The 16,844-nt window shown below is 37.4% G+C and overlaps 1 protein-coding gene across 2 annotated transcripts in view; it reads right to left on the reverse strand.

Annotated features, from left to right (window-relative positions):
• Positions 1 to 15,594, reverse strand: part of LOC126481383 (guanylate kinase) — a 45,254-nt gene extending 29,660 nt beyond the window's left edge. The window contains exons 1-2 of one of the 2 annotated variants that reach the window (XM_050105097.1): positions 15,221 to 15,594; positions 618 to 671 (exon numbers count right to left, since the gene is read on the reverse strand). The gene's annotated coding sequence lies outside the window, so the exon portion shown is untranslated. The remainder of the gene's footprint in view (positions 1 to 617; positions 672 to 15,220) is intronic. The other variant, XM_050105098.1, reaches the window with a different exon arrangement.
• Between the last annotated feature and the right edge of the window lie 1,250 nt (positions 15,595 to 16,844).

A 16,844-nucleotide genomic window follows, 5' to 3' on the forward strand; every position in this document is an offset into this window, starting at 1 on the left:
TAAGCTCTCTCTTTAATAGAAACTATCACTCTCTTTTAGAATATGCACATGATCGGCATTAATGGAATTTAAATCTGACATTATTTTCTTTCTGTTATCGGATCCCTTCTGCATATTCACAGAGTTGAAGATTAAAGTGGAGGTTTTGTGCACTATCTGTCTACAAATAGTTTAAATTTTGTTCTGCATGATTTCATGCATTAACTGTTCCTGTGTTGTGTTTATGGGGCAAACATGAGTCCATTTAACACAAGGCATTGTACAGTGCACGACAAATGGTACATTTTATAATTAGTAGTCACGTCTCCCCTATCTCATTCATGTGAATTACAATAGACTGCATCACTATCACTCTAATCTCTCTTGTATTATTTTTGTGATCCATGTGTTAAATATAAGAAAGAAGTAACAGAAATGTTGCACAGTCTTCATCAAATACCTGTACTGTAGTCTTGCTAGCTGGAGTTCTGAGTTAAGCCATATGAGTAACTACAACATAAATATTCTATGAACTGTGGTTAACTGGAACTTAACAAACTTTTGTAATATCAAATCATCTTTTCAGCTTTGCTTAAATTTTTATTAAAAATAAATATTGTAATACCAATGGTCATTACCTTATTTCGCCTCAGCACTAATACTCCCACCAAATGCAGTTAAATGATTTTCACCTGTCAACAAAAATATAACAAAAATATGTACATACAGTATTGCATTCCAACATTTATTGTGTAGCTGCTCTATCCTCACCCACTAAGTAGGTTAAGCATTCAGACCAATACAGGCTATAAAATCATCATCATGAAGTATAGTGTTGTATGAGATCAGAGTACATTTGTTACATATCTTTGCCAATCTGCAAAATATACTTATTTAATCTATTTTCCTTCTCTTAAATAAATCATGTGACTTGGAGCAAACATTTTATATATTGCCTTATTTGTTCAGATTTCTTTAAAACTGATAAATGTGTCTTTAATTTATCATGTAATGTATATGATATTTTAGATTCTAAGATATTTGTAGTCCTTCACTTAAACTGAAATATTTCTCTATTTGAACTTTCTGCTGTAGCTATTCCATCTCATCAAACCAATATCTTAATTTTCGTGTCACTTCTCAATCAGCAGAAGATTCTATAACATTTTTCCTCCTTCAGTCTCCACTTACTTCCTAAATTATGTTTCCTGTATTGAGTATCTTACCGCATTTTATTTGTGTGTTTCAAACATTCAAAGAATTGGAACATGTTGCATGGACTATTATATTGTTGTTACAATCCTCAGACAAACTTTCCTATCTTTATTATTGTCCTTACAATATCAAGGTAAGCAGTTTCTCAAAATATGAGTGAGCCAGTTACCATGGAACATATTAAGTTTCACTACCAATCAAAATATACAGTACGTCCCATTTCAGACTGAGAGCTGTACTCTTCTAAAAACTATAAAGTATATGTCTCTAAAATAATATGAACACTGAAAGTAGCTTACAAAATGCACTATTGTAATAATAATATCAAGAAAACTATTCAGGATCAAAAGGACTATTGGTTAGCCCCATTACTGTAATCAGCTGTATGAAGTATAACACACTCTGTAATGTTACAATGTACACATCTGAAAACGTAGCCTGGTGAGCAGAACTTCATACATTTCAGAAAATACAAACTAAGTCCATCCTCACAATTAAGCAGGTAAAATTAACTCTACAACTCATAACCATATGTTGGACTAGGGGTAAAGTATCTGAAGAGTGGAATCTGCCTAAAATTTTCTCCACATTTAAGAAAGGCAACAGAAGTGACCCAAACAACTATAAAGTAATTTGCCTAGTTAACACAGGCTATAAAAACTATAGTACTATCTTAAGTAATAGACTGTGCCCTGTCTCAGATACTATTTTATTAGAAGAAAAAATGGGTTTTAGAAAAGAACAATCCTATATTGATGCCATTTTTACTATAAAACAGCAGACAGAAAAAGGAAAGAATTTAACTTTGAGATGCACATAGCTTTTGTAGATTAAAAATGCATTTGACAAAGCCAACAGATGACTAGTGTGGTGGATTAAGAAAACAAGAGGTTTCCCAACACATTTAATTAACCCTGTAAACATTCATTACAAAGAGGCAATAATTATAACCAAAGGTAGAGATAACTTGACTTATCAGTTAACAACAACACAGGGAGTTAGGCAGACTCCAACTCTTTCCAGCATCTACATAAAAGGCCTTGTTGGGAACAAGGCATCACCTACTGCATTAGGTTGACAGAGAGAAATATCTTAATATTCTACTGTAGGCAGATGATGAATTAATAATTCAGTAAACAGAAGATAAACTTTACAGATCTTTTTATCATCTCAGTTCACTGGCTTCTAAATATAACATAAACATCTCCACTAACAAAAACAAAGGTTACAGAATTCAATGGAACATCCACTTTTAAGATCAAAATTTGTAATCAATAATGTAATATTGGAACACATAACCCACTTTCACGGTCTCAGCTGTGACACATGATGAAATTCTGACAATGAAGTTGATAGCAAGATCCTAAAATTCAATGCAATCTGGAAAGAATTAGTAATATGGTACAAAAATTCTACAAAAGTGACACAAATGAAGTTTTACGAGGTCATGGATCTCAAACCCGGGTTCCCATGCAAACAGAAATGAGCAGGATCTAGGCTGTGGAAACATTTCTTCACAGTGTTAAAGGGGGAACTAGAGAAGATTGCTTCAGACATGAAGACATTAGGAATAAATTAAAAGTTGATTCAGTGCACAAGAAAATAAATCCTAGCAGTAACAGATGGCAGGGACATGTAGGTACGAAGTGTTAAAATAGACTTCCAAAACAAATTCTTGTCTGCAAACCTACAGGGACAAGACAGAGGGGAAGATCATGGATGAAATGGCTGGACCTTATACATCGGAAAAAGTGAAATCACCTAATCCATGAAGGAAGGGGAGGAGGAGGAGGCTGTTGAATATGAAGGTTGGTTTCAACACCAAAGTGTGAAGTGTTTCAGGTCATCTTGGGCTGTGTGGTAGTTTGTTGTACTTCACCCCATGCACCAAACACTCAAATAAGTTGCCACATGAACACACCTTTTTTATAAAATGAATGTTGCTTATTGAATATTCGGTGTCATTAAGTATTATTAATCACAGTCCAGCTAGTCTGTACCCTGACTCCATGTGCCTTCGTCTCCAAGTTGGCTAAGACTTCGCCTGCTTACAGTCTGTAGATAAAACTACCGATAATTAACTTCTTGTTCTCATTCACTCCACCACATAAATAAAAAGTGAGATTCAATTCACCTTCTTATATTATATTCAAAATTACAATTCAATACATGATAAATGATGACAGCCACCATCTTGTACTTAACAGATCTGATATTCAACTTGATAATTAACAATTAAAGTACATTCATTATGTCTGACATTTTGCGTTCTTAGATTTCATGAGCCTCTTTTCTCTGCACCACCCACTCCATAGGACCCTACCTCCAACTCAGCAGATAGGGTCGTCTGACTGATATCCACTTCCGTACAGTCACTGGATTGTTATCTCTGGTATCAGCACCTACAATTTAAAGCACTTCCCAACAGTGGAATGCTCACCACTTATTGACTACTCTGTCAAAAATGGTTCAAATGGCTCTGAGCACTATGGGACTTAACAACTGAGGTCATCAGTCTCTTAGAACTTAGAACTACTTAAACCTAACTAACCTAAACATAAGGACATCACACACATCCATGCCCAAGGCAGGATTCGAACCTGCGACTGTAGCAGCCGCGCAGTCACTACTCTGTCACAAACATCTTTTCTCTGATATATGTATTTAAGGACATGATACCTCTCATTCAAGGAATAGGATGTATCACTACAAGTATTTTACTAAACACATTCCCATAGGATGTGGTAAGCTCTTGCCTTCATCTGGCCTTTCAACTGACTTACCCAACCAGTTATAGAAGCAACTACATTTTAATGAGGACTCCAAATCATGATGAAAGTCAGCACGTTTCACATTAATAAACATTGCCAGAGATGAAAGAAGTGATAATGACAGGTAAATATACTCTGACTAAGAACTGAATGCCAGGCATTTGGATCCACATATTGTCAATTAACCACAAAACCACCAAGCATAATCAGTGCCTATGCACAGCAAACACACACACACACACACACACAGTGAATGACATTGTATTGAAGGAACATAAACATGTGACGAAGATAGAAATAAATTATCAAGTCAACTTCATGCATAGAAAATTAGAAATGCTGCTGCTTTAAGCTATTTTGACAAATAACAGATTGTGATAGCATATCAGCTGATGATTAGTATCATGGGAACAGTGAGGCTCACTGAAAGAACACATGCTGATGCCAATTATACCTATCGCAATAGCATGAATGCCAATGAATTTATTAGTATATGACAAGGTGATAGGTGTCAAAAAATGTGGAAATCATAGGTTTGTCTGTTACTTTAAGTAGTGTAGAGATGATTTTGTGGCACCACAATGCACAACAAAGTGCTGGGAGAGTCTCGAATGTGTTGTATGTAGCACAATGATCAAGCCAAGGTTTTTCAAACAGAGCTCTGCAGCACACATCCCATGTATATTCCACTACTGAACTAACTTTTTCACCATTAGAATTCTAGTGGGTAGGAGAATATAGTTTCTGAACCATTGAACAATGAAGATGAGTTGTCTGATCACATGAATCTTGTTTCCAGGTCATCATGTAAGGATATGCCATCTCCTGTTCCCAGTTTATCATGCAAGGGTATGCCATCTTCCAGAAGAACATCAGATTCACAGTTACCACAAGCCTATTATTCTTTATCACCTGCATCCTCTCATGGTTGATGATCTTTGTACTGAATGTGGTATTTCCTAAGACACCTGTCAATGGCTTAGGGCAAAAAACATGCTAATTATTTTGTGAATGATGCCAATAAATTCAGTTGATATTCTGGCTCCAGAATTTCCTCACTGTTTTTCTCCCTTTATTTTCCATGTGATCCATTGCATGTCATCTGCACTGACAGGTTCAGTTTCTTTGATCTTATGTTCATTATCATGTGCTTTACCAAATATCGGGCATTTCTGAGTCTTTTCCTCATACTGAATCAAAATTGGTGAAGTACCAAACAGATCAATGTATGACATTCCAATCATGGTTTGGCTGAATCATCAGATGACTACACAGTAAGAGGGATGCCAGGAAGTTTCATATCAGCGCACACTCCGCTGCAGAGTGAAAATCTCATTCAAGAGGGATGTTACTCGAACAAATGTTGAGGAACATCAAGACCTAAATATTCAACATGACTGTTGTAAGTAAATGATAGTCTGTAGCAAATGGTGTGTATTCTCTTCCTGTACATAGGTACCACTTTCTTTGTGGATAACTCTTGTGTATGAGCACATATATAATTTAGACACTGTACTCCATTGACTGATTCAAGGGTGTGGAATGAGTCAAAACTTAACATTATTACACAAATATACCAACAGCGAACTGAATCAGTAGTGTACAGTAATAACTAACTTATCATTAATGAAATAATGCTCAGTAAGTGTGGGTCCAAGGTTTGGCTCTGCGAGAGGGGTTCACAGTTTGTTACTGTCCACTTCCCCAAGTACATGTTGTCATTCCCCCAGTTTTAATGAGTCACTGATTTCAATAACAATATCAACAATAAAATGTTTTAATGTGATAATAAGTAAAGTGCCAATAGGGATTTGGATATGCAGAATCTTAAGCATTTAGATAATATGTATTAGTTGCCAACAGGATGTACTTTAAATAATGAACATGATCTTGATGTCATTTGGAAATATGAGTAAATCAAAACTGATGTAATGATGATGTATTCCACATTCTTCCTTTCACACACTTTAAAACATGTCTCATTTAACGCACACACACTCCACGAAACTCTTTAAATAGCAGTGTAGCACTTATACACACAAATTTTCTGCACATTTGCATATTCTTTGTATAATGGGTTATGACTCAATAATCTTGCAACCTTTATACATTTCACAAGAACTGTGTTGAGTTTTAGACTCAGTTTTCACAACAAAAGTATCATTCCAAAATGGTGTAACCGATTTCAGTGCCTCAAAGGGTGTTCAAGGTCGCTGACAATGAAAATGAAATGGCCTACAACAAAAAATTTTAGTTGCCAGCACTTCACTGATAAGACAACTTATTCCTTTAATTCTGTTACTGAATTCATGTATATTCTACAAATCATGTTTACCATTTCTTCTTATGATGTGGAATGTGTCAACTTGTTCACAAAATACCATTTTATTTGAATTTATAATGTTACATACTGGCTGTTTATTGCGTGTTTCATATGATTTTATATATTAAACATAATTGTAGATTTACATTTATTAGTTAAGAGTGCATAAATATGTAGTATTGTTCAGTTAAGAGTTCCTGTGGCAAAGATGGGGAAGATAAATCAGAAGTAATAATTTATATTTAAAAATAGATTTGTATTCTATTAACAACTTTTAACCATTGGAGAGGGGATGAAAGACCTTTACTACTGCAGTTCTCTCCTCTTCATGATGGAACTATGACGCCATCAGTAGTTTTCATTTTTATCATTATCATTTTCTTACGGTGTACATAAGAGCAACAGACTATGTGAGAAACAACCAGCTGTTTCACCTTTTGGCAACGTGAAACTAGTAATGCACTGACTGAAGGAGAAAGGAGACACAACAGACAGAGCTATTGCTCACAGCAACATTCCACTTTGACAGCATAATCGGTGGAATTTCTGTTAACAGAAATACTTTCTACAAAATTATTCACTGCCGAAAACAGAATACGCCGAGCCGTGTATGGCTGCAAAAAAACAAATGAGTTGATTAGTTGTCCTCATTACTTTGGACAAGAACTTGGAACAGTGAATGTTATATGTGAATAAATCTATGATTTTACATAATCATGTTTACATATTGCTCCATGTATGACAAAGATTTGCTCAGTGTGTAATGACAGAATCTGTACATTGCAACTACATCTGTACTTTGCATATCCTTATAAAGCAAATAGCAGAAGATATTCTTAAATATTCTTTGGGCCATATATTTCTTCCCATTCATTTACAGACAGAATGATTACTTATATACCTCTGAGTGTGCTGCTAGTATTCTAATTTTTACTGCATGTTCTCTACAAGCAGATAAGTAGCAGGATGTAGCATTTTTCCACAATTCCTCCCTTAAGAGAGTTTATTAATATTCTGCAGTGAATGAAATCCCGTGAATCATTTTGTTACAACTTAATCTACATGATTATACCACTTCATTGTTGCTTACTGGTACCCATATGACTTGAGTTTTTCTACGTATAGCCATTAATTGTACCTACATCAACATACATTCTCCAAAAGCCATTATACTGTGTGTGGCAGAGGGTACCAAATACCACTAGTAGGCATTTCCTTTCCAATTATTCACAATTGTGGCAAGGGAAAAACAACTGTCTATATGTGGCAGTATGAGCCCTAATTTCTCTTTTCTTGTCTTCGTGGTCCTTACACAAAATGTATGTAGAATCGTTCTGCAGTTACCTGTAAACAACTGTTCTTTAAACTTTCTTAACAGTGTTTTGTGAAAATGATCCCATCTTCCCTCAAGGAATTCCCATTTGAGATCACAAAGTGTCTCCACAACACTTGGCTGTTGATCAAACCTACTGGTAACAGATCTAGCAGCATGTTTCTGTATTGCTTCAATCTCTTCCTTCAATCCTACCTGCTGGGGATCCCAAACACTTGAGCAATACTCAACAACAGGTTGCACAAGTGTTCTATGTGTGGTCTCCTTTGTAGATGAGCCACACATCCCTAAAACTCTCCCAATAAACCAAAGTTGACCATTTGTTTTTGCTTTTTCTATTACTGTCCTCACATGCTTGTCCCATTTTATATTGCTTTGAACGATTATGCCTGGTTATTTAATCAACTTGACTGTATCAAGCAGACACTATAAATACTATATTCAAACATTATAGGACTGTGTTTCCCTGCATTAACTTACATTTTCTTATGCATTGCAATGTAAAAGGATTACTTCATCTACTTTAAGAGCTAGTACCCAGTCCTTGCAAAAGATAGACATTTTATCCTCAGGTAAGTATATGTTAACAAAATTTATATTTTTTGGCAACTTCTTTATGGATGAATCATTTTTGAAAGCCCAATAGTTGAACTAATACAATGTGCCAAGTAATTTATGTATAACAGGATAAGAATAACCCTATCACACTGCTCTGAGGTACATTTCAATTACTTTTCTGGCAGCAGATCTTAAATGCTTTTGTGTCACTAGACAACTCTCCACTAAGGATAATATGCTATGTTCTGCTTATCAAGAAATAATCAATCCCATTGCAATCCTGTCACGATACTCTATAACATTCAATTTCTTTAGTGTGTGTGTCAGAGCAGTATGCTATTGAATCAAATACTTATTGAAAGTCAAGAAACACAGAAACCACTCTTCTCTGTATTTATGATGATTAAATTATTGTGTATTAAGAGTTTAGGTTGGGATCTATGTGATAAATGTATCTGGAATCAACACTGATTTCCATTGGAAAGGTCATTATGTTCCCAGTAGATTATTATTTTTGAATGAAGAATATAGAGTGCGATTCAAAATGAATGACCCGATTTTAAGACTACATATTTACTGGTAAAAACATGTTTTAGCTATGCTATTACAAATTCTCAATGTGTCAATGAGCAGCAGCATGAAAAACATCTAGACCATAACTAGATTCATCATAAACTTTACACAATATATCTGCTTCTACAGAAGTTATGGTGCCTGTTATTCTGTTCTTCACTTCTTCTGTGCGATAAGGTAAATGGGAGACCAAGAATGCAGGACAGTGTCTTGGGTCCAGTGCACCATGTTCAGCACTGGCCTCCAAGATCACCAGACATGACCCGTGTGATTTTTTCTTGTGGGGATATGTGAAGGAAAGTGTATTCATGCCCCCTTTCCCTCATCACATAGAAGAAGTGAAGAACAGAATAACAGCTGCCATAACTTCTGTAAAAGCAGATACATTGTGTAAAGTTGATGATGAATTTAGCTCTTGTCTAGATGTTGAACGTGCTGCCACTGGTAGACACACAGATCATTTGCAATAGCATAGTAAAACTTTAAGATTTTGTGACTATTTTGCAATTCATCCGATGTTTGTAATTCGTTTTCACAAAAAAAAAAAAAAAAAAAAAAAAAAAAAAAAAAAAATACAGAGTTTTTAAATCAAGTTATTCTTTTTCAAACACCCTGTATTTTAGACTTTTGCTTTAAATGGAGGTGACACACAGAGTGGTAACTCTGTGGACGCAGCCTGCTTCATTTTTGTAACTGGATGTGGCTTGCATTTCATTCTGATTTGTTGACAATGTTCACTGCTAAGTGGTTATACAGTAAATTACGGTGAAGAGTGAAGCTAACCACAACCAAATTCGGCATAAAATCTGTTGAGCTATAGTGATTTCAGTTGCTTTTCACATCACTAGCAATGATTATTATGTCGCCTATCATTATGGGGATATGACAAATAGTGGTAACACTTGTTGATTCTTTGTAAAGGAATATTTGAAGACAAAATTCAACTCTCTCTCTCTCTCTCTGCTCCCCCCCCCCCCTTTTCTTTGGCAACTATGGTTAAGGCACTATGTTAGAAGTGTCCAGATACTTATTTTTGTGTGATAGGTATCCTTCACAAATGGCAAAAAAAAGGTGTCTTGACAGAGCTCTGATGACAGTGGTTTTTTGGTGGTTAGTGGAAGTTTCAAGAACTGTCATTCTGGTAGCTAAGACTGTCTACCCATGTTTTATGCTTTGCTTTGTACCTTTTGTGCAACAGATGCAATTTCTAACAAAATTTCCAATATTGTTTGTGTAACAATGAAGTTATCTATCACTCATAATCATTCTGTTAAACACATTCACTGTAAGATCAAACAAAGCTTTCTCCTGAAACAAGGCAGGAGAAGAAGAAAAAAAAAAGTACAAGCAGTTACAGTGGCGTTTCTTATCAGGAAACTAGGAAGGTTGCACATCATGCAGGAACTGGAAGAAGGACAAGGATTTTGCTACCACATTGTCCGATGGAGATTGCATCTGTCATTAGGTACCACTTAAGTCAGGTGTGCATACCACATAAGTCAGCTGTGGAGCAGGAAATAAATTGCTAAATGTGACTGAAATCCTAGTGCATTCTGCTTGCAATACAGATCTGCCCATTTCTTTCCAAGTTCCACTTGTCTATAAAGGGTAAGATTTAGGGGAACAGTACAAAGGAATCACAAACTGCAATTTGTGATTCACTGGATCCTTCAAACATCAACTGAAATACACTCCTGGAAATGGCAAAAAGAACACATTGACACCGGTGTGTCAGACCCACCATACTTGCTCTGGACACTGCGAGAGGGCTGTACAAGCAATGATCACACGCACGGCACAGCGGACACACCAGGAACCGCGGTGTTGGCCGTCGAATGGCGCTAGCTGCGCAGCATTTGTGCACCGCCGCCGTCAGTGTCAGCCAGTTTGCCGAGGCATACGGAGCTCCATCGCAGTCTTTAACACTGGTAGCATGCCGCGACAGCGTGGACGTGAACCGCATTTGCAGTTGACGGACTTTGAGCGAGGGCGTATAGTGGGCATGCGGGAGGCCGGGTGGACGTACCGCCGAATTGCTCAACACGTGGGCGTGAGGTCTCCACAGTACATCGATGTTGTCGCCAGTGGTCGGCGGAAGGTGCACGTGCCCGTCGACCTGGGACCGGACCGCAGCGACGCATGGATGCACGCCAAGACCGTAGGATCCTACGCAGTGCCGAAGGGGACCGCACCGCCACTTCCCAGCAAATTAGGGACACTGTTGCTCCTGGGGTATCGGCGAGGACCATTCGCAACCGTCTCCATGAAGCTGGGCTATGGTCCCGCACACCGTTAGGCCGTCTTCCGCTCACGCCCCAACATCGTGCAGCCCGCCTCCAGTGGTGTCGCGACAGGCGTGAATGGAGGGACGAATGGAGACGTGTCGTCTTCAGCGATGAGAGTCGCTTCTGCCTTGGTGCCAATGATGGTCGTATGCGTGTTTGGCGCCGTGCAGGTGAGCGCCACAATCAGGACTGCATACGACCGAGGCACACAGGGCCAACACCCGGCATCATGGTGTGGGGAGCGATCTCCTACACTGGCCGTACACCACTGGTGATCGTCGAGGGGACACTGAGTAGTGCACGGTACATCCAAACCGTCATCGAACCCATCGTTCTACCATTCCTAGACCGGCAAGGGAACTTGCTGTTCCAACAGGACAATGCACGTCCGCATGTATCCCGTGCCACCCAACGTGCTCTAGAAGGTGTAAGTCAACTACCCTGGCCAGCAAGATCTCCGGATCTGTCCCCCATTGAGCATTTTTGGGACTGGATGAAGCGTCGTCTCATGCGGTCTGCACGTCCAGCACGAACGCTGGTCCAACTGAGGCGCCAGGTGGAAATGGCATGGCAAGCCGTTCCACAGGACTACATCCAGCATCTCTACGATCGTCTCCATGGGAGAATAGCAGCCTGCATTGCTGCGAAAGGTGGATATACACTGTACTAGTGCCGACATTGTGCATGCTCTGTTGCCTGTGTCTATGTCCCTATGGTTCTGTCAGTGTGATCATGTGATGTATCTGACCCCAGGAATGTGTCAATAAAGTTTCCCCTTCCTGGGACAATGAATTCACGGTGTTCTTATTTCAATTTCCAGGAGTGTAGTATGACAGATTAATTTTCAATGATGCATGTTTTTATTGATTTTCTTGCCTTAGAAAAAAATGTATACTATGGCTATTGGCATAAACTTTATATTTATGAACGTTTTGTTCTTGAATTTTTACAGTTATTAATACAAACCCCATCTGGGGTACCACAGTTACGAATACAAACCCCATCTGGGGTAAACATACTTTGAGATGATTTTAAATGCACCTAGTTGTGGAAAAAGTGCACGTCATGCTTACTGCTTGTTTCTGCATAATGAATAGTTCATGGGTAAACGAATATTTGCTCCAAAATATAACAAAACAGAATATTACTTCATCTGTACTCCACAAACCACCTCACAATGGGTGGAGGAGGGTATTTTTGGCAATATTATCATTTCTACTCTTCCACATTTCATTCACAAATAGTGCTTGGAAAAAATAACTATAGGTAAGCCTACATGAAAATGAACAATTAAGGCTAAATTTTGATACCAGAACTAGGCGCTACACACATAACAAAAACTGATGAACTCATATTACAGAGCTTTTCACAAATCTATGTGATTTCTATCAATCATTCTTATCAGTGTGATTGAAATTTATCCCTGTATACATTGCTTTATTTCCTGTTGCTGTAACATTACTGTGACAGGCAATCTACAGAACAGCATTCAAATTCTCATTTCGACTAATCTCTTCTGATCAGGTGTTTCTGGCAGACTTTATTGTGATTCTTGCATTAAAGCCAAAAATTCAGTATCATTACAAAATACGAGATTTACAAAAGAACAGGCACTGGAGTCAGCCAACAGTTTGACAAGTAAAGAAATTTTCTGCTAGCTGGAAGACACCAGTTCAAATTGACAGTTGTTGAGCATGACTCTTGGTTTTCATTGGTTAAATACAAACTAACCTAATTAGCAACTGTACTGTACATTTCAGATTTACACAACAGAGTGCATCTGACAGTTAATAACTTTTTTATCTTCAAGTTGTTTTACCTGCAGGGAGAATCTTAATGGGTGCTGAATTATTTTTCTATATAGACCACACCGGCAGCATAAGATTGGTATTTCCAGCTAATTCCAAATGCTTGTCTGTTACATGACTACTCCATTTCCTTATATTTCATAACAGAATTTCAGTCCTTGTGAAACACCTCCAATGCTGCCAGGTGTTATTATCTTAAATTAATGTGTGTATTTCCTACAATGCAATACAATGTCAAAACCTAGTGGAATAATGAAGATAATAAACTATGTTTAATATAACACTGCAAATTTCAGAAGAGAAATAACAACAATAATAATTTAAGCTTCAACCCATGTAATAATGAAACAAAGTGTGTGCCTGGAAATAAAGTGTTGGGTTTAAACATCCTGTTGGCCATGAGGTTATAAGTGACAGTGCACTGGTTTTGGTTGAGTAAGGATAAGGAAGGGAACTGGTTATGTCCTTTTAGAAGGAATGGCCACAGGATTTTCCCTAAAATTAATTTACAGACACCATGAAAATCCAAATTGGAACTGTAAGAGGGGTGGGGGGTATGTTTCAGCCCCATCCTTCTGATTCTGAGTCATATGCCTTAACCACTATCATCCATGGTGTCTGATGATGGGGCCATATTGTTATTTGGAGTATAATAGACTAAACAAACAGTGAGACCAATGCAAAGTACAACACTAAATATAACATTTAGATATTTTTGTTTTCTTTTCCAGGTATGGAATTCAAAACATGGGATGAACACATAGAAACTAATGTTTGTATAGAAACTGCATAATAGTCAGGAGTTGAAATGCGGACATTCAATTAGGTATGTGAATTGAGAATAACATACGGGGGAGTGTCTGAATAAGATTCTTGGTTAGTACTTGTTGCTGTGGAGCCAAAAATATATACAAAGTATTAGCTTACAAACACAGCACAAGATAAATAGCACTATCCCAAATGTAATAACAAATATTAGTTTATAACCAAAAACACACTTTTTAGCCCGTTTCTAGAAACTAAGAAATTTAGCACCTATGGTTCATGTAACACGAAATTTGTAATGAAAAAATTTAGAAAAGGGCTCACTATTTGTCTTACGGTATGTAAGTCTACAAACAGTGAATGAAAGTATTGTTATTTACACACGTTTCTGTTTCACAGACTGATTTCCTTTACTTCAACAGAAATTGTAGTATAAATACAGACAGTGTTCTCTATGGGTGGTGACATTTAATAGCAGAAATTAAATCAAGCAAATGAAATACTACAAAAACTGAATTCTCAGTAATTTTCATTTCATTGACAAAGGCTGAATAAAACATGCTCAATTTCCACAAACGCAGCCTTATACATTTTATCTTTATTCAATGTAGCAGTTTTTGTACAACGAACTCCAACATAAGTCAAATCAAACATCAGATAGGGTATGGCAGTGGTAGTTTGGGAGGGAGATACATCAACATAGGCATTCCTGAGAAGAAAAATGTTAGCCGTTATATTACTGAGAAAATTTATTTACAAATATCCTTCCACATTATTGACAGCTGTGCGACATGAACACAAATGAACTAAAATAACGCCTGGTTTTGGTGCCTAAATAAATTTGGAGTAATAACTTACTAACATTTATCGCAATAAAACACAATTCGGTAAAGCACTCTCAAAAACACAACTATTCTTCATAAACGTTGAAAAATACCAAAAATATCTGGTGTTTATTTACACAGGGATAAATTATGTAAACACAGACTGGTAGACTCTCCAAACTTTACTTATTCAAAATTAATTACGAAGGAGACGCCATTACATCGTAAGTGAAAAAAACACACACTAGCAAGCCAGTTCTATAGTTTATAATAAACTCATTAAAATAAACGAAAAATTGTTTGAAACTGATTTAGTCTGAGAACTGTCATCATCTACCGACTAAACAAATATCTACACGATGCGGTTGGCCTATTATCAGCTTTCAAACTAGTAGTATACTATGTCAGCGTCTATGAACTTTTCAGCCCATTACTGTGTGGTGTAATAGTAAAATTAGCCAAGAGTTTCTATGTGATTACGAATAATTCAACTGCAACAGTTCATCAATATCAACCATACTATTCGAAGTATATAAATATGAGAATGTACACTTGCACGAATTCATGTGCTAATGGAGAATTAATGCTTGGCATTCGCTGAAGTGGAGTTACACTAATTCGCCCCACAGTTGAGTGCCATGTTTGTAACTGCTGATTACAAGAACACGTAACAACAGTAACGGGTGTGAAGCAACAGAGACGCGAAAATACATATAAGCAGTAACAAAAAAATTCAGTTCAAAACACTACAAACATACATAATGCTTCTTTCAGATAAGAACGTACTTAATAGAATTCCAGTTCGGTTCCCAGCGTCCCAAGGCTGGTACAGAATTTTACGCTGGAAAGTTAGTAACTATAGTTAATAGGATTGGGGTTATGTGTGGCTCCTACTGGAAACTTGACATCTTACTGTCTACGAACATCGCAAAGATAGCAATATACTTCGAATTGTCAAAAATAAAAAACTGCAGAAGATGCACTATCCCCAATCATTGACAGAAACCGAAGATGAGAATGATATAACGAACGTCTTGCATTAATATGTTAACGTTACGTTGATCGTTGACGAATTGATACTAGTTAAGCGAGAGTAAATTTATGAAAACTGGCATTTTATGTCTCTGCTCCCTAGAATTTGCATGTTCACTGAAGAATGCTGTTTTCATTCCTGGAACCAACAGGTGAGTATTGGCTCCAGCGTCACTTTATATCTACGTTATGTACAGATTATCTCCATAGCGACGACATTTATAACGAACGATTTTCTTTCTGCGTCCGATTGCAAAATAATTTCTGTTGCCCATTTTGGCAAGCGACACGACGTGAAAATCGGAATGTCTCGACCATGAACACAATACCATGCCTATTGCTTGTTTATTGTGGCATCGTTTAGTTATAGTGAGATGGTCATCGAAAATGGGAAAACATGTTGTCGATAGGTACCGAACAAAAGGACTCAGTAAGTATTTTGTAATGTCTTAACAATATTACGGGATACTGCGTAACCCTGAAACAATATTATTTAGCTTGATAGAGTATGTCGAGCTGTGCTTGGAAAATGCAAGTTTTGCAAATATTTTGAGAATTTAATGTTCACAATTATGAAACTAAGAATAGCTAAACATGGCATTCATACAGAACTATGCAGTTAACATCTTCGTCTGAAAAGTATGCTGTATTTACCGAAAATAACTTTCAATGCGATGCCTCCAGAAATAAGAACATAAAACAGGATTCTGTAAGAAAGATCCGAAAAAAATGCTACTATCTGACAAATATCTGTCTAGTGCACTGAAGTATCGGCCTATACGAAGAGTAACGAAAGACTGCCACTTTGTTCGACAATGTGTTTCCTACGTCTGTCGTAAATATTTCTGTTGCTGCTGTTTTGATTGTTTCAGTGCAGATGGATACCCACTACACCTACTGAAGGGCAATAACATTGAGTGTGTCAGCTTTTGTTGATGGAGTGACAGCAGAAGTAAGAAGAAATGTATAATGTAACTTGCCCATATAATTGTACACTTGGCCCACAGTGGCCCACATGATGTAGAACAATGGTCATTTTCGGAGATTCTTACGGTTTTTTGTGCCCATATTACTTTTATTCTCAAAGAATGGGCTCGTATTTGCTCATCAAGTCAAGTTTCTCGAGTCTTCTTGGGTTTCTCTGCTAGGTCAGCTGATGATTATGCGCTGGCAGGTTATGTTATCCCTGCTTCTTCAGGTCCCCTTTAACAAATCCAATCCATTTTATCATTTCAGTTTAAAGGCCCGTCCACACGCAACGATCTGTCTGCGCAAATGTCTGCGCACATCACATCTGCGCAGACAGATCGTTGCGTGTGAACAGAAGATTTGCACCAACCTGAGGTGTGTGCAAACCTGGAAGTTGGAGTTGGAGGTT

This window comes from Schistocerca serialis, chromosome 5 (genome assembly GCF_023864345.2).
Source record: "Schistocerca serialis cubense isolate TAMUIC-IGC-003099 chromosome 5, iqSchSeri2.2, whole genome shotgun sequence".
Classification (NCBI taxonomy): Eukaryota; Metazoa; Arthropoda; class Insecta; order Orthoptera; family Acrididae; genus Schistocerca; species Schistocerca serialis.